Genomic DNA, 5655 nt, shown 5'->3' on the forward strand with positions numbered 1-5655 from the left:
CCAATATTTGCCAACACCCCTGAAACACTTAATGAAACTCCCCCTCTCCACAAACACTGACTGCTTCCTAGGGAAAGGAATCTCTGATTTATATCTATAGAGATTAACAATGACCTGTGCTGATTCACAGAATCATGGACTGGTTTGGGTTGGAAGGTGCTTTAAAGCTCATCCAGTCCCACTTCCTGCCATGAGCAGGGACATCTTCCACTATCCCAGGTTGCTCTAAGCCCTGTCCAACCTGGCCTTGAACACTTCCAGAGATGGGGCAGCCACAGCTTCTCTGGGCAACCTGAGCCAGGGCCTCCCCACCCTCACAGCCAAGAATTCCTTCCCAATCTTCCATCTAACCCTGCCCTCTGGCACTGGGAAGCCATTCCCCCTTGTCCTGTCACTCCAGGCCCTTACTCAAAGTCCCTCTCCAGCTCTCTTGGAGCCCCTTTGGGCACTGCAGCATGGACAGTTCTGTGAAAGAAAGAACTTTGAAGTTCTGGCTCTATCATTAATGCTACATTAAAAAATCAAACTATAACTGAACTTCTAAAACAGGAAAATGCTTTTAAAAGCACAATAGTGCATCTTGAAAGGCCTATTTAATATGTCACTACTTTCCTTCCTGGAAAACTCTGTCAGTGTTTCCAGAGGATGAATTCTCACTAATTCTGCTGTGGTTGGAGGAAGGTATGAGAAAAACAACCTGCAGCCAAGTGCTGGGCTGGCATCCCACCTCTCCCAGTCCACTCCAGTCTGACCTACAGCAGTTCCCATCTCTCATGAGCCTTGGTGAGGGAGGTATCGATGTCTGTGAGGGGCTCACAGAGGTTTTGGTCTGAAACAGCCTTGATTTAGGTCTTCTGAGAAAACAATTCAACTTGCCAACCCACTGAACTACTTAAATCTCTAATATGCCGTGTGAATCTGTCTGCAGATCTCATCCAATGTAGTGCTCTTGCAAGTGAAAAAGCCAAGCCAGGAGGGTCATACAGGTGGGATCTCAGTCTGGAATTCCACTTGAGATACTGAGAAATCAAATGTCAAGTAAGCCAGTTTTTGCATACTGTGCATGCTAAAATAGATGTCCACTAAAACAGAAGAAATGATAGAAACATGAAGCACTGCTAAGGAAGATAAAACATGGCTACATAGAAAAATGCACTGCTCACTCTCAGGTCATGCCAAAGTGTGGTGAAACCTGAAGGTAAATAGTGATTATTAAGCAACACTACTGGGACATAATTTGTCTCAGAACAAGAATTAAAACCAAGGGCTTAAAATACAAAGACAACAATCATGTGACATTCTGGGAATGCATGTGGTTCCCTTTAATGACACCACACATGGAACTTAGATTTATTAAAAAGAGTCATCTGTACATCAGTATTTTGACCTCGTTTTCAGTCTCATGGTATTTTGAGCTGATATTTTTGTATTTTAATATTTCACCATACTGCTTAGCATTTTAAGCGGCTCATTTATATCCTGAATTTACTGCGTTCCCTTTAATGATATCACATTTTAACACCCCTAATTCCAGTCTGATGCTAATGGTACCCACAGTAATTAGCCTTCATTATAGGAAAGCTTAAGCATAAGAAGAGGCATTCTGTGGGAATTTGCCCAGTATTTCTATTATTAATGACTTCTGGAATCCATCAGACCATAAATAATGCATCTTTCCTTCTCTGCTGACAACTTCTTAATTTTATGCTCCTAATGTAAATTTATAACTGCAATACTGGGGGGAAAATAGAAAGTGTGAGAAAGAGCAAATCATGCTTGTCTGAAGAATATGAGCTTAAATACCATATGAAAACACAGAAAACTCTCTCAGGCTTCTGGTGTGTGGATGAACAGTTTCGAGCAGTTTGTAAAAATTAGTTATGGTGCGTTTATAGTGCACTAAACTGTTTTTTTAAAGTAGGTCTATGCATGAGGTTGTACACAAATGTGATGATTATGTCCCATGACACACAGGCAGACAGAAGGAATTTCCTCCACATGTATCAGCCAGGTATTGTATTTACATTCCCTTCTCCACCCCCCCCCATCTTCTGCTAATTGTCTTCTTTCATTTTCTGATATCCTAATTTCCCCTATATCCCCTCTAAAATGTCTCCTACCTGTACACATTCCTCTCTGCTGTTTGGGTGAAGTGCCTCCCATGAACGCAGTGATTCCTCATCCCAACACAACCAGTCCTCATCCCAATAAAACAGTCCAACCTTCTGCTCGTGTTTCTTCTCTTCTGACTCCAAAGAACAGCCTCTGCTGAAAACTTTGTCTTCTGCCTCTCTAACCACATTCCCTGGAATTAACGCTTCTTCCTCTCACACAAACACAACCTCTCCTTCTCCACTCAGGGCTTTGAGATTCACAGATTGATTTTTTACCACAACATCGGGGTGTTTCTGTTTTCTCATTTTTCCCAGCCCCAAGTCTTTTAACACGTTTTTTTAATTTGATTTTTAAAATTTTTGACTGTTTCTCTAGGCAAATGATTTGCCCCATTCAAGCTTAGTCCAGACAAAACAAACTTTGTCACCACAGCTCAGCTAATCCGTGCAACCCCCCCCACTCACAAGTGAATGGAATCTGTTGATAAATCAATTTTTTTATGCTGCATTAATTTTTTTCATATGAAAGAAAAGTAGCTGAAGTTTTCAGTTCGATTTTTCCATCTTCTCTTTCTAGGTCATTATTCTGACTTTGTACTGCTTCTGAAATCCTTGGGTCTATGTCGCTTCTCAGTCCCAGCATCATCTGTAGCTGTTCTTGCCCAGGGAAACAAAGAGCCACCAGCATCTCACAGGCAGAAGTAGGTGCAGCACAGGTGATCCAGGCAAAGAGAATGTGACAGGTCAGGTCCTGTCATGTCCTGTTCACTGCCTGGTGAGATGGGAGCACAGTGCCAAGGTTGCACAATCTATTTCAGAAATCAGATTTCTGGTGATTATAAACATATATAAATTATGTTTCATAGCAGTGAAATAAAAGTAGCAATTTTCCCTTCCTAATTAGATTTGCAGAATTAAATAATACTTTCAGTCAGTTTTGATTGAAACAAAAGCACAACAGCTGAAAGCTGGTAAATCTCTAAGAAAATAAATGTACCAAGCCTCTAAGAGAAAGGTAATATCATACTTTGTCCTGATATTTATTTTAAATGGACATATGGTTTATAAGGATGTATTTTGGAAGCACAGAACCAAAAGCCACATGGACAATCTGAATCCAGTTAATCAGGATATATTTTCCATATTGAAGTGCTGGAGTCACTGTAAATCTCCATTCCCAGTTTGACTGTACAGTCCAACCTGCCTCACCTTCAACAGGCTGGCTGCTTAAAATCCTGCCTGTGTCTGTCTGCCCTCCTCATTCCGGTATAAAATACTGTATTTGCTCTTTTTGGATGTTTCTGTAAAACCTCCCTTGCGGAAATGACAAATACATTGCTAATGGCACAGCTCCTTGGTTCTAAATTACCGGTAATTAAAGCTGAAAGGAATGTTACAAAACAAATCTTACAGCGTAATTAGCAGCTCCATTTGACACTACTTCCTTAGAAATGTCAGCTCCAGCAATATTGACAAGGTACATTTGAAAAGAAGAAATGAAACCCATCATGAGAGGAACTGCAGGCCAGGAGCAGCCGATGGGGGACTGGGGGGGGCTCTGGGATAACAGAGTGGGAAGGCAAGTTTTTCCAGGCATCCCAATGGGAACAACTGCTGGATCCTTCTGGGCTATTCTCTTGGAAGAGAGACCTGAGACCCAAGTGCAAAAGGATTCCTCACATCAAGGAGATGGTACATACAACCTGCTGCACGTAAAGCTACACCACAGCTACACCAAGAATGTACTGGGGCGTCCAGTTACCACCATGGGACATGGATTTGTCCCAGTTTCACTGAAGTGAAGAACAAATGCCCCTAAAACTCATTTATTTTCAGTATCATTATGATTTCTCATTGTTTACCTGTTGTGGTGGGGTTTTTTGTGTTTGTTTTTTGTTGTTGTTGTTTTGTTTTGTTTTGTTGTTTTTTGTTTAATCAGCCCCAGGGGCAGAGCTGACTGGTAATTCACCAGTGCTGTAAGAAAAACTGAGTTTTGCCATCACAGCACCAACAAAGTTACTTACCTGGTCTAAGGAAAATTCAGCTCAAATCTCAAATCCATTCAGAACTTATTCCTTCACAGGCCATAGCCAGAACTAGAACTCTGAATTTTTAATCAGAATTATTACTTTGAAGTGTGCTAAAGTTGAACTTAATCTGAGAGGCAGCAAAACCCAGAAATGGCTGAGTCATTATCCTGAAATTGCAGCTGAGGGGATATAGAGAAACTGAACAGGAATACTACTGGAAAATGACTTGTTGAAATGTCTGGGGAAATATCTGGAGGGAAGTTTAACTGCACTGCCAGTATACCACATGCTGGCTGCACAACAGGCATTTTATTTTACTGTACATTAAGTTTACGAGGGAACAACATGGAATCAGCCTCCAATGTCTCACAGAATCATAAAATGGCCTGGCTTGGAAGGAACTTCAAAGCCTATCCTGTTCCACCCCCTGCCATGGGCAGGGACACCTTCCACTATCCCAGGTTGCTCCAAGCCCCACCCAACCTGGCCTTGAACGCTTCCAGAGATGGGGTAGCCACAGCTTTTCTGGGTGACCTGTGCCAGGGCCCCACCACCCACACAGGGGACAATTCCTTCCCAGTTTCCCATCTAACTCTGCCCTCTGGCAGTGGGAAGCCACTCCCCTTGTCCTGTCACTACATGCTCTTGTAATAAGACCAGGAGTTCTGAGGAGAGGTCAGGAAAGAGGAATTACCTGGGACCACACAGCAATGGAAATATCCCAGTGAGGAAAACTGGTCAAAAAATGTCTAAAAGGGAGAATTTGCCTACAAACCAAAAATCCACCAGCCCAGCAGTGCCATACACATACTTCTGGCACTGAGTGACATAAGCAGATAAAACTGAAAATCCGTGTTTATTGCACAGATTGAAAATGCTGTTGTGTAATTCTTGCTGCTGGTTTTGTCAATGAATATATCAACAGAGCTTGCACAGGACTGTGAGTCTGTCAAACCAGTGAGTGTCCCCGTGCCCTAACCCACCCCTCTGAATGCTGTCAGCATGCACTGGGGATAAGGAATGCTTGCCTTTGGGGGTTTAGCAAACTGACTCTATTCTCACAAAAGTTTGCTAAGAGACCTACAATTACCAGAACACCTTTTCATACAGCCATGAGTCACAAATTAGAAAATTACTTCAAATAATCATAAAATACAAACGTGGAGATGGAAGACTTGCGTTATTAACAAGCAGAAATGGCTTTGAAAATGCACCTTGTAAAGGACTATTTGGGAACACAATTAGATTTAAAATAGTTTGTTATGAAGAAACCGGATCTATTTTTAAACAGAAATGATCAAAATGAGTCACAGATGACTTCACTACTGGAAAAACAAAATTTCTTTTTATCTTGCTGAAAGCCACTGCGGTTTGAACACTCTGATCTGAATGCAATGGGGAAGTTGCCCAGGCCATGTAGCTGCAGCTCTGGCTGCACTGTTGTGCCTGGGAGTGGCAAACTGGCACCTCTCAGCATCCCTTACAGAATCAGTCACATTTTAAACCACATC

Source organism: Manacus vitellinus, unplaced genomic scaffold, assembly GCF_001715985.3.
Source record: "Manacus vitellinus isolate BGI_N305 unplaced genomic scaffold, ASM171598v3 scaffold_40_pilon, whole genome shotgun sequence".
In the NCBI taxonomy this organism is placed as follows: Eukaryota; Metazoa; Chordata; class Aves; order Passeriformes; family Pipridae; genus Manacus; species Manacus vitellinus.